This window comes from Suricata suricatta, chromosome 4 (genome assembly GCF_006229205.1).
Source record: "Suricata suricatta isolate VVHF042 chromosome 4, meerkat_22Aug2017_6uvM2_HiC, whole genome shotgun sequence".
Taxonomy (NCBI): Eukaryota; Metazoa; Chordata; class Mammalia; order Carnivora; family Herpestidae; genus Suricata; species Suricata suricatta.
Window position 1 is genome coordinate 114,714,802 of NC_043703.1, and position 18,172 is coordinate 114,732,973.

An 18,172-nucleotide genomic window follows, 5' to 3' on the forward strand; every position below is an offset into this window, starting at 1 on the left:
GGCGCTGCCGTTCCCGGCCCCGGGCGGGTATGGGCCGAGGGGGACTAGCGCCCCCACCCGTGCCCATCTGACCCCAGCCCCGCCCAGCCCACCACCCGCAGGGCGGGTCTGGGCGGGGGCTAGGGCCGGGCGGGGGTGGGAGGGTCCGCCCAGTGGGTGTCCGGTGTCCTCCCCGAGGCCTCCGCCGGGCGCGCGGACTTCTTCGCTAAAGCGCGGCGAAGGCGACAGCTCCCCCGTGGTCCCGCAGAGCCCGGCTCTCGCTCGGTGGTGCCCGGGCCCCCTGCTCCCGCTCCCGCTTGCGTCCTGCCCGCGTGCCTCTGCGCGCCCGGGGCGGCTCCACCATGCTGTGCTGCCTGCTGGCGAGGGCCAGCAACCTCCCCAGTGTGAAGAAGGACCGGCGCAGCGACCCGGTCGCCAGCCTGACTTTCCGAGGTGAGAGCCCCTTGGCCGCCGCGCCCGCGCCACCCGACCCTCCGCGCTCAGCGGCCATGGCTTGGCACTAACCTCAGCCGAGGGCCCAGCGACGGAAATCTTAGCCTTGCGGGGGGCCGAGGAGGATCGAACAGAGCATAATAAATACCGTAGTGCTCTGCAGTTTTGGAAAATGGAAAGTGCTATAGTATGTCAACAATTACTACTTTTCTAAGCAACAAGCTCCACTCCGAGGTACGATGTGCCAGCCCTTACCGGCAGTGGGGATAAGGGTGAGGAAAGAAAGATGGGTGCAGATTAGAGAGAGCAATCAGTACCACTTACAAACTGGGAGTGTAGATGGTGTCCTTTTGAAGTTGTGTCTTTATTTCATTCATCCATTCATTCGCCCATCTTTACTGAACACTGGCCATATTGAATACGCCATGGCTCAACTGGAAGGGAAAGGAACGGAATAAGAGCGATATGGACTTGACCCAGACATTCTGAGCCATGTCAAGAATGTTTTTCAGAATTCAAAGAGCCTAAGCATCTACATGAGGTGCTTAGACAAGAGAGGGTCTCTCTCTGGAGCAACAAAGGACTTGTCACCCCCCTTCTCATCATGCACCCTTAACCCCTCTTTAAGGTGGACATTCCCACCGGAGGAGGTGTCTCAGGGGGAAAGGGAAAAGGAAGAATATGTTAAAATGAAGGGAAGGAACAATGGCTGTGAGTCAGGACCTCAGTTCTGCAAAGAGAAATAAATAAGGAGAGGAGGGTTTCTCTCTTACCAAAAGTAGAGAGGAAGGTGGCTGTGTTTTCATGAGATTTTTAAAACAGTGAAGGCACCAGTGAGCTCTTTAGCTTTGACTCATGATCTCCATCCGAACTCCAAGCTCCTTAAAATAATAATGACCATAGACGATAGACACATCTATTGGCAAAGTGAGAAATACGTTTAGTTTTTGTTATGGGACAATTTACATTTTATCCCTCTTTTGAAAAAATGTGAGTAAACATGTTTTGGAAAGCTTTGCTCTTTTCATGAGCTGGTGACATTCCTGGATGTTTACCATGGAATGCAACTTGATGACAAGGTGGCTACCTCATCTGCCTAAGCCAATCCCTTATAGAAATTGCGGGTCCGGGGCGTCTGGGTGGCTCAGTCGGTTAAGCCTCTGACTTCGGCTCAGGTCATGATCTCACAGTTCGTGGGTTCAAGCCCTGCGCCAGGCTCTGTGCGGACAGCTAGCTCAGAACCTGGAGCCTGTCTTCGGATTCTGTCTCCCTCTCTCTCGGACCCTCCCCTGCTCATGCTGTCTCTCTCTCTTTCTCAAAAATAAGTAAAAACATTAAAAAAAAAAAAGGAATTGCGGGTCCACCTCTGGCTGGAAAAGAAGTTCTGTAAGGATCTTGAGACAAGGGGCCTAAAGCCCCTTTTCCTCTGGTTCTGGAACAGTCTTGTGGTAGCACCCAATTTCTCCATTCTGCAGATAAGGAAATGGAAACCTGGGGAAGCCGTGTGTCCAGGTCCATGGTCATGGCAGGGAGTGCTTGGAGTGGGCAGTGCCCTTGGGCCGGGAAGGTGACCACATATGTTGAGACCCCTGCTGGCTGTCGCACTGGTCTCGGTTCCCCATGCAGTGCTGTCCTCTCAGTGTTCACACTCCCCACCCCTTATGAAGCTTTCCTGTTTGCTTGCATTGATAAGCTCCTAGCAAAATGGAAATATAATAGAATATAACGTCTCCAACTGTTCAAAGTCTGTTGTTTTTCAAAGCCCTTGTGCAATGCCACCTTCTCCACAAAGGCACCCAGGATTCCCCTGGCATTCACAAGTCTCTTCTCTCTGTGTGTGCAGTGCCTTGCTAGGTCTGCCGGAGCACTCACCCCGCCAGCCTGTGCTCAGCACTCAGAGCCACACAGAGGGTGCTGGGACTCCTTGAGAGTAGCAGCCTGTCCTATTCATCAGGATGCCCAGTGCTGAGCACAAAGGGGTGCCCTGTCGTGCTTGTGTGCTTTCTGGCCCAGACTGGCCATCCTTCGGATGTGCCTGAAGTCTCATGCAGTCTGGGGCAATGGCCCTCCTACTTGCCTGTGCCTGAGAATCCTCTGGAGACAGATTCCTGGGTCCTGATCCAGCAAGGACTAAGAGACCTGAGATTTAGCGCTTAACATTTTGATGCAGAACATTTTGGAACCACGTTTTGAGAGGAATTGATGTGAGATGTGGTGAAATGTGAAATGAATGTCATTCCCTGCCCCACTCCCACCCCAGAGGCTATTCATGCTGCAGTCTGTGGCTGAGTTGATGCTTAGGGAGAGAGGCCATTAAAATCACACCCAGAATGAACAGATCCTTTAGGCTGGGTGCTCAACCACGGCTGCACAACAGAACACGTGGAGAGCTTTCAAAAAGACCACTACTGACCTCCTTATCCCTTCTTCTCTTGAATCTCTGGAGGAGGGGCCCAGATACAGGTCTTTCTAAAACTTCTCCAACATTTCAGATGTGCAGTCAGTGGCGAGAAGCCTTGGGGCTGATCCCCGCGTGGCACAGAGGGCACTGTGGTCTGCTTGCAGAGACACCAGCCTGCACTGGGCGCTTGGCTCCCACTCACAGCCCCTAATGCATGGGCCCAGCCGGCCCCACTTTCCCCACAGTTGTTCCCAGGGCATTCCAGGCTCGGATGTAATTTCAGGACCTCCCTCCCGAAATAGACCATGATCTCTGGGAGGCTGGCCTCTGGAGCCACTTTCTGGTTCTGTCTCATGGGTTCAGGGTGGAGACTATTAAGGAATACTTATCATTCCTTTGTTCTGTACTATTTTACTAATTAGTTAACTAAAACTACCATGGCTACGGGGGCTGTGGCAGATGGGTCTGACCGATTACCTGTGTGAATGAGCAGCTTCAATTCCTACAGCATTTGATGATCTGTACCTCTCGTCTGCTCTGCCCCTTTTCCACCGGCAAATGTGTCTCTCCATTCATGCTCTTAGTTCACTGAACAAATATTTATTGAGCACCTAGTATGTGTTGGTGCTGATCAAGGCACTAGGGACACATCCAAGAGCAAAACCAGATCCCTCTTCCCTTGGAGCTCAGACATGTTATTTCCTTGAGGGTGTGCTCTCCTGTGACCTGGCTTGGTGAATTTCTACCCTGCTTCACCCAGGCTTACCAGCCAGAAACTTGAGTCATTACTGTTCTTCCCTTTCCCTCATCCTGTCCGGGCCTCCCTTCCTCCCCATGTCTCTCTAGTTGGCCCCTCTCCCTTCCTTTTCCTTCCTGCTCTTCTGTCTCCTGTGGGGGTGAGGGGGAAAGGAGGTGGGGGGCTGGTCTCTAGACTCTGGGCAGGAACCTGGGGGAGCTTATGGAACCCTCTGAAGGTGAAAACACTCCTTAGGGGCTAGTATGCCTCACCTGTAAAGGGAATGTGGGCTGAGGGCACTGGCCTCTCTGAATCTGCCTTTTTAAACATTAAAAAGTGGCTTGAAAGCATTGAAATAACCTCCTATTTTCTTTTTGTGAACATAATATGAACTCAGTGTAAAAAAAAGATATATTATAGGGGTGCCTGGGTGGCTTCGTAGGGTAAGTGTTTGACTCTTGATTTCGGTTCAGGTCACTATCTCGTGGTCTGTGAGTTCAACCCCCCCCATCAGGCTTTGTGCTGACAGCTCAGAGCCTGGAGCCTGCTGTGGATTCTGTGTTCCCTCTCTCTCTGCCCCTCTCCAGCTTGCATTCTCTCTCTCTCTCTCTCTCAAAAATAAATAAACATTAAAAAAATTTAAGGTTCTTTTTTCCTCCTTTTCATAAAAGCAATTTTAGGTTTGAAATTTAATACCCATGTAAAGTATATACAATATATGTATGCTTTAATGTACTGGTTCTCAACTGGGGGTGATTTTGTTCCTCAGGAGACATTTGGCAACGTCTGGAGAAGTTTTGGGTTGTTACCACTGAGTTGGTGGGGCGGCGGGGGGCGGGGGGTTGGAGTGTTACTGGCATCGAGTGGGAAGGGGCCAGAGATGGTACAAAGTATCCTACAGTGTACAGGACTGTCCCACAACACCCACAAGAAGGAATTGTCCATTCTCCAGTGTTAATAGTGCCAAGCCTGAGACACCCAGCTTTAGTGAGTAAACGGAGAAAGGACTATCCATGTATATTACCCAGGATAAGAAATAGAACCTTATGGGCACCTGGGTGGCTCAGTCAGTTAAGCATCTGACTTCAGCTCAGGTCATGATCTCACGGTTTGTGGGTTTGAGGCCCGCATTGGGCTCTGTGCTGATGGCTAACTCAGAGCCTGGAGTCTGCCTTGGATTCTGTGTCTCCCTCCCTCTCTGCCCCTTCCCCACCATGCTCTGTTTCTCTCTGTCTCAATAATAAATAAACATTAAAAAAAAAAAGGAATAGAACCTTACCAGTCTCACCCCTCCATCAGAAGTCCTAGATGCCTTGCCTTCCTCTCTAGAGATAGTCCCATCCCAGATATCTCTTTTCAAATGTTTGAATATTTACATTTTCACTTGACAATGAACCAGGGGCATCTTTCTGTCAGCAAATATTCCTTTACACATCTTTTAAAAATGCTGCATAGTATTTATTACATGGATGCACTCTAATTCAGTTCATCAACCCCCTCTTGATGTATATTTAGGTTATATCAAATTTTTTAATATTTATATCCAGTGCTTAGGTTATATTGTCACTGTGAGAAGTATCCTAGTGATGAAATCTTTTTTTTTTTTTTAACATTTATTTATTTTTGAGAGACAGAGAGAGACAGATCATGAGCAGGGGAGGGGCAGAGAGAGAGGGACACACAGAATTGGAAGCAGGCTCCAGGCTCTGAGCTAGCTGTCAGCACAGAGCCCAACTCGGGGCTCGAACCCATGAACTGTGAGATCATGACTTGAGCCGATGTCGGACGCTTAACAAACTGAGCCACCCAGGCACCGCTGAAATCTTTTTTTTTTAAATGGCTGTGCTAATGCTTCAGCAAAGCTCAATTTTATTTTATTAAAATATTGTTTTTAATGTTTATTTATTGTTAAGAGAGAGTGCACAGGGAGGAGCAGAAAGAGAGGGAGATAGAGAATCGGAAGCAGGCTCTGCATTGACAGCAGAGAACCCGATGTAGGACTTGAACCCATGAACCATGAGATCATGACCTGAGCCAAAGTCAGTCGCTTAACCAACTGAGCCACCCAGGTGCCCCTATTGCTTAAGTCTCTATCCATATATCTATTCCCTTTGGGCAAACACTGGAAGTGGCATTGCTGTGCCAGAGGTTAGAGATGAATGTAAGGCTTTGCTGCATTTCTCAAATTACTTTCCTGAAAATCTGTACCAGCTTTACCTTCTCATTAGCTGAGTTTGAAACTTTATTTTCCTATAATCTTGCTAACACAAAACATTATCATGCTTTAAGAATAATCTTTTTTAAAAAAATTTAATTTATTTTTGAGTGAGAGAGAGACAGAGAGCAAGTGGGGGAGGGGCAGAGAGAGAGGGAGACAGAATCTGAGCAGGCTCCAGGCTCTGAGCTGTCAGCACAGAGCCCTACGTGGGGATTGAACTCACAAACAGTAAGATCAGACCTGAGCCTAAGTCGGGTGCTTAACCAACTGAGCCACCCAGGTGCCCCTTAACAATCATCTTTAACTATTTCTTAAGTTCAAATAGTATTTATGATAATTCAATGTTATTTCCTATTACCTATTGCATTTATTTCTTACTGAATTGCTCTTTTAGAAAGTTTATATATTTTAACTTTATTTTTGAGGGAGAGAGAAAGAGAGAGAGAGAGAGAGAGAGAGAGAGAGCAGGGGAGGGCAAGAGAAAGAGAGGGAGAGGGAGAGAATCTCAACAGGCTCTTGATGTCAGCACAGAGCCCAATTCAGGGCTCAATCCTGTGAACCGTGAGATCATGATCTGAGCCAAAATCGAGTCAACTGCTTAACTGACTGAGCCACCCAGGCACCCCTCCTACTGAATTCCTTTGTAATATGTCCCATTTTTTGGGTGGGAGTTGTCTTTTGTCTTTTTTTTAATTAGTTACAAGTGCTCTTTATATATTAAGGATGTTAACATTTTGTCATAAATATTTCAGTTATCTTCCCCAGTTCTAACTGGCCTTTTGAGTTTAAAGACTACCCCTCTCAGAGTACATTCTGTCACAGCCAGCATATCTACGGACCACCACCCTTCCCTGGCTAGCCGTTTCCTGGAAAGCGTGGTTTCCGTGAGGATTTAGAAAGATGGCTATTAGGGTGGGGTCTTGAAAGTGAGAAGAGCAGGGCTCTTCTGGAAATGGGGGGCAGTGGCAGCTGCCCAGTTTCTGAGGTGTATAGGCTTAGGTTGGGGCACAGATGGTGGGCACGTATGAGGGTTATCAGAGTCTACCTCTCCTTTTTGTAAGAGGGTATCTGTGCTGGCAAGTAAAGCGGACTTCCTTCAGCAGAAGCCACGGCTATCTTTTCCTCTTTCATTTGCCATTGCCTTCTGGTTTTGTTCTGATACTTTGAATTTTTATCATGTTCTTTGTCTGATGGATATTCTAATGAAGTGTCAGCAGAGTGCCCCAAACAGAACAAGTCCTCAGTACATACTTGTTGAATAATCAGGGCTGTCTGCACAATCTTTAGCTGCCCTGCAGCTTCTTACAGTAGGTCTTGTCACCTGACTCATGGGCAGAGACAGACTGCCTCTCTGGGAGTCCGGAACACCCCATCTCCTCTTTTCTCTGCTCTCTCTCTTTTTAAAAAATTTAAAAATGTATTTTTATTTTTTTAATTCTCAAGTTAGTTAACATACAGGTAGTCTTGGCTTCAGGAGCAGAACCCAGTGATTCATGTCTTACATATGACACCCAGTCCTCATCCCGAAAAATGCCCTACTTAATCCCCTTCCCACGCCTGTCAACCCTCAGTTCTCTGTATTTAAGAGTCTCTTATGGCTTGCCTCCCTCTCTGTTTTTATATTATTTTTCCTCCCCTTCTCCTATGTTCATCTGTTAAGTTTCTCAAATTCCACATATGAGTGAAACCATATGATATCTGTCTTTCTCTGACTCATTTATTTTGCTTAACATAATACCCTCCAGTTCTATCCATGTTGTTGCAAATGGCAAGATTTCATTCTCTTTGATTGCTGAGTAATATTCCATTGTATATGGAATACTATATCCATTGTATATGGAATATTATATATTTATATACCACATCTTTTCTCCCTTACTTTGTTTAATGTTTATTTATTTTTGAGAGAGAGAGAGAGCAGGGGAAGGGCAGAGAGGGAGACACAGAATCTGTCAGCACAAAGCCTGATGACGGAATTGAACCCATGAACTGTGAGATCATGACCTGAGCTGAAGTCAGATGCTTAATAACTGAGCCACCCAGGAGCCCCTATATCACATCTTCTTAATCCATCATTGATTGATGGACATTTGGGCTCTTTTTGTAATTTGGCTATAGTTGAGAGCACTGCTTTAAACATTGGGGTGCAGGTGCCCCTTTGAATCACCATTTTTGCATCATTTGGATAAATTCCTCGTAGTGCAATTGCTGGGCCATAGGGTAGTTCTGTTTTTAATTTTTTGAGGAACCTCCACACTGTTTTTCAGAGCGGCTGCGCCAACACTCCCACCAACAGTTCAACAGGGTTCCCCTTTCTCCACATCCTCGCCAGTATCTGTTGTTTCTTGAGTCATTAATTTTAGTCACTCTGACCAGCGTGAGGTGGTATCTCGTTGTGGTTTTGATTTGTATTTCCCTGATTGTGAGCGAGTTGAACATGTCTTCATGTGTAAGTTTGCCATCTGGATGCTTCTTTGGAAAAGTGTCTATTTATGTCTTCTGCCCATTTCTTCACTGGATTATTTGTTTCTTGGGTGTTGAGTTTGGTAAGTTCTTTATAGATTTTGGATACTAATCCTTTATTAGATACATCATTTGCAAATTCCTTCTCCCATTCCATTGGTTGCTTTATTTATTTATTTTATTTTTTTAGTGTTTATTTAAAAATTTTTTTTTCTGTTTTTTATTTATTTTTGAGAGACAAGGAGAGACAGCACAAGCAGGGGAGGGTCAGAGAAAGAGGGAGACACAGAATCTGAAGCAGGCTCCAGGCTCTGAGCTAGCTGTCAGCACAGAGCCCGATGCAGGGCACAAACTCATGAGCTATGAGATCATGACCTGAGCCAAAGCTGGACACTCAACCTACTGAGCCACCCAGGTGCCCCTAGTGTTTATTTTTGAGAGAGAGAGAGATTGAGAGAGAAAGAGATTGATAGAGAGAAAGAGAGAGAGAGAGTGATCAGGGAAGGGGCAGAGAGAGAGGGACACACAGAATCTGAAGCAGGATCCAGGCTCTAAGCTGTCAACACCAAGTCCGAAGCAGGGCACAAACTCATGAGCTATGAGATCATGACCTGAGCTGAAGTCAGCTGCTCAACAGACTAAGCCACTCAGGTGCCCCCCATTGGCTACCTTTTAGTTTTGTTGATTGTTTCCTTTGCTGTGCAGAAGTTTCTTGATAGGCTTCCAATAGTTTATTCTTGTTTTATTTCCCTTGCCTCAGGAGACATGTCAAGTAAGAAGTTGCTGCTGCGGAGGTCAAAGAGGTTGCTGCCTGTTTTCTCCTCTAGGATTTTGATGGTTTCTGTCTCACATTTAGGTCTTTCATCCATTTTGAATTTATTTTCGTGTGCTGTGTAAGATAGTGGTCCAGGTTCATTCTTCTGCATGTTGCTGTCCAGTTCTCCCAGCACCATTTGCTAAAGAGACTGTCTTTTTTTTTTTTCCCATTGGATACTCTTTCCTGCTTTGTCAAAGATTAGTTGGTCATACATTTGTGGGCCTATTTCTGAGTTCTTGATTCTATTCCATTGACATATGTGTCTGTTTTTGTGCCAGTACCGTATTGTCTTGATGATTGTAGCTTTGTAACACAGGTTAAAGTCTGGGATTGTGATGCTTCCAGCTTTGGTTTTCTTTTTCAACATTACTTTGGCTATTTGGGATCTTTTGTGGTTCCATAAGAATTTTAGGATTGTTTGCTCTAGCCTCGTGAAGAATGCTGTGCAATTTTTATAGGGATTGCATTGAATGGGTAGATTACTTTGGGTAATATCAACATTTTATTTAATGTTTTTTTTTTTTAATTTTTTTTTGAGAGACAGAGAGAGACAGTGTGAGCAGGGGAGGGTCAGAGAGAGAGGGAGATACAGAGCCTGGAGCTTACCTGTATCTGGAGATACAGAACTCTGAGCTGTCAACACAGAGCCTGATGCGGGGCTCAAACCGATGAACCGTGAGATCATGACCTGAGCCAAAGCTGGACGCTTAACCGACTGAGCCACCCAGGTGCCCCAGTATCAACATTTAACAATATTTTTCAACACATAAGCGTGGAATGTTTTTTAATTTTTTTAATGTATTCTTCAGTTTCATTCCTAAGTTGTCTATAATTTCCAGCATACAGGTCTTTTACTTCTTTGGTTAGGTTTATTCCTAAGTATTTGATGGTTTTTTGTGCAATTGTAAATGGGATCAATTCTTTTGATATCTCTTTCTGTTGCTTCATTATTTGGTGTATAGAAATGTGACTGATTTCTGTACATTGATTTATATCCTTTGGTTTTACTGAATTCATGTATCAACTCTAGCAGTTTTTGGTGGAGTCTTTCAGGTTTTCCACATAGAGTATCATGGCATCCATGAAGAGTAAAAGTTTGACTTCTTTGTCAATTTGGATGCCTTTTATTTTGTTTGTTGTCTGATTGCTGAGGCTAGGACTTCCTACACTGTGTTGAACAACAGTGGTGAGAGTGGACATCCCGGTGGTCCTGTTGATCTCATTGAGGATATTAGCTGTGGGCCTTTCATATATGCCTTTTATGATGTTAAGATATGTTCCTTCTAAGTCAACTTTCTTGATGGTTTTTATTAAAAAAGGATGCTGTATTTTGTCAAATGCTTTTTCTGCATCTACTGACAGGACCATAAGGTTTTTATCCTTTGTTCTGTTAATGGGATGTATCACATTGATTGCTTTGTGAATATTGAATGAGCCCTGCAGCCCAGGAATGAATCCCACTTGATCATAGTGAATAGTTCTTTTAATGTACTGTTGAATTTGATTTGCTAGTATCTTGTTGAGAATTTTTGCATCCAGGTTCATCAGGGATATTGTCTTGTAATTCTCTTTTTTGTGGGGTCTTTGGTTTTGGAATCAAGGTAACGCTGGCTTATAGAATGAGTCTGGAAGCTTTCCTTCTGGTTCTATTTTTTGGAATAGTTTGAGCAGAACAAGTATTAAGTCTGCTTTATTTTTATTTATTTATTTTTTAGAGAGAGAGGGCGCAAGTAAATGAGGGGCAAAGAGAGAAAGGGAGAGAGAGAATCCCAGGAGGAGGTGAGGTGTGGGGGGGAGAGAGAGAGAGAAGGAGGGAGAGAAGTGGGGCTCAAGCTCATCCAATGCAGGACTCGAACTCACGAACCATGAGATCATGACCTGAGCTGAAGTCAGACGCTTAATTCACTGAGCCATCCAGGATCTTTGTATTAACTCTGCTTTAAATGTCTGGTAGAATTCCACTGGGAAGCCATCTGGCCCAGGACTCTTATTTGTTGGAAGATTTTTGATAACTGATTCAATTTCTTCACTGGTTATATGTCTGTTCAAATTTTCTATTTCTTCCTGTTTGAGTTTTGGTAGTGTGTGGGTGTCTAGGAATTTGTTCATTTCTTTTAGGTTGTCTAGTATGTTGGCATATAATTTTTTATAGTTTCTCTAATAATTGTTTGTATTTCTGTGGTGTTGGTTGTGATCTTCCTCTTTAATTCATGATTTTTATATGTTTGGGTCTTCTCTCTTCTCTTTTTGGGGTTTAGCTAGGGGTTTATCAATTTTGTTTATTCTTTCAAAAGACCAGCTCTTAGATTTATTGAACTGTTCTACTCTAATCTTTGTTATTTCCTTTCTTCTGCTGGCTTTTGGATTTCTTTGTGGCTGTTTTTCTAGCTCCTTTAAGTGTAGGTTTAGGTTGTGCATTTGGAACCTTTTTTGCTTCTTGAGATAGGCTTGAATTGCAATGTATTTTCCTCTTAGGACTGCCTTTGCTGCATCCCAAAAGGTTTGGACTATTAGGTTTCCATTTTCATTTGCTTCCATGTATTTTTAAATTTCTTCTTTTAGTTCCTGATTAATCCATTAATATGATGTTCTTTAAACTCCATGTATTTGAGAGCTTTCCAATTTTTTTCTTATGGTTAATTTCAAGTTTCAGTTGAAACAGTTCGAGAAGAATGTGTATTCTGCTGCTTTTGGATGAAAAGTTCTGAATATATCTGTTAAGTCCATCTGGTCAATACATCACTTAGAGACTTAGAGTCATTGTTTCTTTATTTTTTAAGTTTACATATATATATATATATATATATATATATATATATATATAATTTGTTTTTCAAGTATATATATATATGGAGAGAGAGGGAGAGAGAGGAGAACAATTGGGCGTGGAACAGAGAGAGAGGGAGAGAGAATCCCAAGCAGGCTCTGCATTGTCAGCACAGAACCTGATATGGGGCTCAAACCCAGGAACCAGACCATGACCTGACCTACTTCTCTGCCATCTTAACTCCGCCCTCTCTCTGCTCCCTCTCTAAGTGAATGGCACCACCAGCCACCCATGCACTCGTGTCAGAACTTGACACATGTTCTGCTCTTCTCCCTTCCCTCTTCCCCACCTAGATGCTGGTCAGTGTGCCTGAGACTCCCAGCCTTTGTGTCCTCACTGTCTCACACCTGGACTTTTTGAAAAGATGTGGCAAAATACACAGAACATATGATCTATCATCTTAATCATCTTTCAGCGTACACTTCAGTGGTATTAAGTGCATTCATATTGTTGTGCAATCATCTCCAGCCTCTATCCCCAGAACTCTTTGATGGTCCTCAACCCATTAAATAATAACTCCTCACGTCCTTCTTAACTGGCTGCTTTCACTTAGTATAATGTCCTTGCAGTTCATCCATGTGGTAGTGTTATCAGAATTTCCTTCCTTTTAAAAAAAAAATTAAATGCTAGTTAATTAACATATAGTGTAATAGTGATTTCAGGAATAGAATTTAGTGATTCATCACTTATATATAACACCCAGTGCTCATCCCAACAAGTGTCCTCCTTAATGCCCCTTGTCCACTTAGCCCTTCCCCAACACAACACCCAGCCAGCAACCCTCAGCTTGTTCTTGTCTCTTACGTTTTGTCTTCCTCTCTGTTTTTATATTATTTTTGCTTCCCTTCCCTTCTGTTCATCTGTTTTGTATCTTAAATTCCTCATATGAGTGAGATCGTATGATACTTGTGTTTCTCTGACTTACTTGCTTCACTTAACATAATGTACTCTAGTTCCAGCCACACTGTTGCAAATGGCAAGATTTCACTCTTTTTTGATCACCAGGTAATATTCCATTGTATTTCTTTATCTATTCATCAATGGATGGACATTTGGGCTCTTTCCATGCTTTAGCTATTGTCAATAGTGCTGCTATAAACATTGGGGTGCATGTGCCCCTTCGAATGAGCAGTCCTGTATCCTTTGGGTAAATGGCTAGTAGTGCAACTGCTGGGTCATAGAGCAGTTCTATTTTTAAGTTTTTGAGGAACCTCCATACTGTTTTCCAGAGTGGCTGCACCAGTTTACATTCCCACCAGCAGTACGAAAGCATTCCCCCAAATTTCCTTCTTTTTTAAGGCTGAATTACATTCCATTGTATGTATGTCCCACGTTGCTTATCCCTTCATCTGTCAGTGGACACTTGGGTTGCTTATTCATTTTAGCTACTGTTAAGTAATGTTGCTATGAACATGGGTGTACAAATATCTCTTGGGAACCCCTTGAACTTTTATGAGAGCTTGTGACTGTCACTGTGTTTACTCCTACCAACCTCCAGCTGGGATGCTGGGACTCTTGGGCTTCTCTTTCTCTCCATGTGGCCTCAGGACCTTTCTCCTCCACAAGGCCTCTAGTATGATCCCTCCTGTAGTGTAGCTGGGCTTCTTCATGGCCACCCTGGGCTCCCAAAGCTATGAAAGCAGAAACTGCTGGCTCTACTTTGAGCCACAGGGCCAGCTCACTGTGGAGGGGCATCATACAAGGATGTGAATACCGGGAAGCTGGCTCACTGGGGCCATCTTTAGAGACTTCCATACCAGACCATCTTCCCTACATTTTCAGCTCCAGGAAGCAGGGACCACTTCTTTCTCCATTTGATCGTGACGACAGTATGGCTGTGGCATCTGCAACACCTTTCATTAATCCTGTCCCCAGCGCCGTGCCAGGCATGTGTCATTAGATATCAATACACCATTGTTTCCATCATTCCCCTACATGGGAGTCAATGTCCTCCATGTATCAGGGACAGCTGCTGACTCTTAGTGTTGAGATGTTTCACTTGATTGTGCTTAAAGAATTGTTTCTCTTATTCTGGTAAAATAAACATAACATCACATTTGCCATTTAAAGCATTTTAAGTGTACAGTTCAGTGACATTAAGCATGTTCACCCCGTTGTGCAACCATCACCACTATTCATTTCCATTTTTCATCATCTCAAGCTGAATTTCCATACTCATTAAACAAAACTGCCCATTTCTCCTCCCCTCAGCATACGGTAACCTCTATTTTCCTCTCTCTCTCCCTATGAATTTGACTATTCTATGTACCTCATATAAGTGGTATCATATAACATTTCCCTTTTGTGTCTGCCTTATTTCATTTAGCATAATGTTTTCAAGATTCATTGATGTTGTAGCTCGTGTCAGAATTTCCTTCTTTTTTAAGGCTGGATCATATTCCATTGTTTGTATAGCCCACATTTTGTTTATCCAGTCATCTGTCGATGGACATGTGGGTCTTGATGTCTTTGAGGTGCGTTGGGAAACAGGTCAGGGTCTCTCAGCTCTTCTTTAAACCCTCCTTCAACAGGCATAAAAACCTCCCACATTACAGACTGAGCACACCGTCAGTGAAAACCCCTGCTTCAGAGTTTGTCTTCTCTATGATTCCACCAGCCCCAAAGATTCCATTGTCTTCAATGTCATGAAAACAAGCATTTTGTCTGCTTCCCAAATGTGTCATGACCTTACAGTTGTGCTGTGGGGGAGGTGGGGCTATGGGGAGACAGCCAACTGGTTCTGCCCAAGGTCAGGGTGCTCCCTTCCACACCGTAATACATAATACCTGTGGGCGTTCAAGGCCCTGGGGCTAACAAGCATCCTGGCCACAGAAAGGAGCTTGTCCCCACAACATAGGCCTGGAGGTATGAGTGAGGCCTGGGGCCCAGACTGCTGTACAGACAGCGCCCTGACCACTGACAGGTAGGCCTCACTAGGTAGAAGCGTAGTGATGTAGCTTCTCATTTGAGGCCATGGCTGTCGGATGCTTGGCTATCAAGAATGTTTGGGGCTCCCACCAGGGGACACTGCTTAGCCAGGTGGCCCCAGCTGCTGGATGGGGCAGAATGGGCTGTTTTCTTACCTCTGGTCTGCTTTTGTCTCTGAGGCCCCTCCTTAGCTTCCCTCCCACAGCCATGGTCTTTACCAGAGTTGGCCCCAGTGGGGGACCAGGACCAGGATGGTGTGCTACCTCATTCCTGTCACACACCTTGGCTCTTGACACTCAAGGGCCAAGATGGTGATTTCTTTGTTCTTCAGTTATCCTCCAACAACCTTCATTTAAGGCATTATTTTCAAACTTTTTGGATTGCTATCCACAACAAGAAATATATTTTATATCAAAACAGGGGTGCCTGGGAGGCTCAGTTGGTTAAGCATCTGGCCTCGGATCGGATCATGATTTCACGTTTTGTGGGTTTGAGCCCCGTGTTGGGCTCTGTGCTAACAACTCAGAGCCTGGAGCCTGCTTCAGATTCTGTGTCTCCCTCTCTCTCTGCCCCTCCCTTGCTTATGTGCTCATTCTCTCTCTCTCTCTCTCTCTCTCTCTCTTTCTCTCTCTCTCTCCCCCTCTCTGTCTCGAAAATAAACATTTGAGAAAAGCATAATACACGCATATAAATATGTATGTGAATATGTAATCCAGTGAAAGATGTACTCTAACATTTTCTTCTCTAGTCTATTCTGTCATTAAAAAGACATAATGATCAACCCATTCAGTTGATGTCTTAGCCTACTAATGGGTCCCAGCGAGCAGTTTGAAAAACTCTATCCTGTGGCAATGGGAGATGCTGCTCTAGGTAAAAGTTGGAGTAGGCAGGCCCGGGAGACAACTGAAGAATTTGCATGGGGGACAGAAGAGTCCGCCCATGGTACATTCATTTATCCTCACGGAGTCATTCGGCCTGGAGGAATGCCCTGGGGCTACAGCAAGATTCTCCGGGAGGTCTCCTGGCCCCAATTCTGCAGACCAATCTGGGGAGAGGACCTGGTCCCCTGTCCCCAACCCCAGCATGACCTGTGGGCTCTCCTGTTTAGTTAACTATTGGAACTGTTAAATTACACACATAGAACCACATCTCTCAGGGCCAAAATTAATTATCAAGGACAGGACAGGTCTAAATCCATGTTAGGATTAGGAAGGAACTGTTTTCTTGACTGCTTCCTAATTAGCAGCATGCCCTCCCTTTCCTTGACATCTGTCTATAAGTCACATGATTGTACTGGCTTAGTGTTTCTTCTTCCCTGCACCTCTTAGGGGCCGTAGTGCCCTTCACTGACTCTCCATTAATGTCACTCAGAGTTTTAGAGTTGGTCCTTCTAAACATACTGAGTGAAATTTCACTGTGAGCTTTTGTTCACCTCATCTTTAGGGAAGGCAGGAAGTGGGAAATGCTTGAAAGACACATTGCACAGTGCTTGGCACAGAGACACTGTTTCATTAATACCCACCAGGAGCACCAGGAAATGTTTCCGAGTGGACGACTCAAGAGTGACTGAAGATGGGATTTTTTTATGTCACTGTTGTAGGTCATAGGGAGTTGATAGGGGAAGGGAAATAGACACTTAGATAGAATCTCTTATCTCCTCAAAACCCTATGAAGGAAGCATTCTTCTTCTCCTTCTCTTTCCTTCTCCTCTTCCTCCTCCTCCTTCTTCTTCTCCTTCTTCCCCTTCTTCTTCCCCTCCTCCTTCTTCTTTCCCTTCCCCTTCTTCTCTTCCTCCTCCTTCTTGTTCTTGTTCTTCTTCTGTTTATTTGTTTTGAGAGACAGAGAGAAAGCACAGCAAGTGAGGGGTAGAGAGAGAAGGAGAGACAGAGTCGTAAGCAGCCTCTGTGCTGATGGTGGGGCTCGAACTTACAAACTGTTGGATCATGACCTGAGCCTAGATCAAGTGTCAGATGCGTAATCACTGAGCCACCCAGGTACCCCTGAAGTGAACATTCTTCTTATTATCAATTTACCACCCAAGGGAGCTAAGGCCTAGAGAGGTAATAAGTTCTACCTAAGCTCACACAGTGGTAGATATTTGAATTACTCCAAAGCTGTGCCTGTACTCACTAATGGAGACATACCAACATGGCCCACAAGAATGGTTCAGCCAGGGTAGGTCTGTACCAACTTTGGGAAGACAACTCTTGCCCCTCCCAGAGCACCTCCTTCTCATTGTGATTCTTCTCATCCCCTTTGTCCACTGACATACACTCCAACTGTTAATGCAGTCTTATGGCATTCTTTGAGAGTGGTAGTTCTATCCCCTGGTAATGAAGTGAACTTGTAGCCAACTTGGGAAAGAAAAGACCCATTCATTCAGCACTCCATTACTCCATTACCTTGCTATACACTAGGGTTACTAACATGAGTAAAGCATGGTGTCTGCCCTCTTAAGCTCACAGTCAAGTTGGGGAGAGACATAGAAGTACACAGTTACCCTGTGTTCTGATATGTGATCACAACTTGCAACCCTTTCTGTCTGGGAGAGACAAGGGAGGCTGACAACTGAGCTGGGTATTGAAGAATCAGTGGGAGTTCACTAGATGGATCTGAGTGGGGCATGGGGGGAGGGGAAGTGAAATGAACTCATACGTAAGGAGTATGCTGTGTGCCAGGAACCTCACTCATACTGTTTTGTTTAGTTTTAGTTTTAGTAAAACCCCATGGAGAGGTATTATTATGACCATATAGATGAGGACATAGAGGCTGAAGTGTTCAACAAATTTCCTAAGAGTTTCTTCAAATGTAGAAGTAGACATGATAATCCAGCCAGGCATGACAAATATTTGTAAAATTTAAACAGTGTTGCTTTTCTTTTTACTTTGTTTCAGAAATTATGGTTTTTTTTTTCAGAAAAATATGCCACTTATGTTAACATGGATTGGGTTCATTACTGTTAACTTAAAACTAATTACTAAATAAATATTTTTAAATGCCTCAGTTGTTATTTCTAGGATGATAAAAGTCAATAGATACAAGTCACCTAAATAAAAGCTTTTTGAGTTCCTTTGTAAATTTTAAGAGTTATGTCTTGAGGTCAAAAAGTTTGAGAACCTTGGGGCGCCTTGGTGGTTTAGTCAGTTAAGCATCCAACTTTGGCTCAAGTCATGATCCCACAGTTCATGGGTTCAAGCCCCACATTGGGCTTTGTGCTGACAGCTCAGAGCCTGGAACCTGCTTCAGATTCTGTGTCTCCCTCTCACTCTTCCCCTCCCCTGCTCATGTTCTGTCTCTCTCTGTCTGAAAAATAAATATTTAAAAAAAATTTTTTTTAAAAAGAACAAAAA

At 44.3% G+C, this 18,172-nt stretch overlaps 1 protein-coding gene across 1 annotated transcript in view; it reads left to right on the top strand.

Annotated features, from left to right (window-relative positions):
• DYSF (dysferlin) overlaps nt 1–18,172 on the top strand; it is a 209,043-nt gene that overhangs the window by 9,898 nt on the left and 180,973 nt on the right. The gene's annotated exons all lie outside the window — the stretch shown is intronic.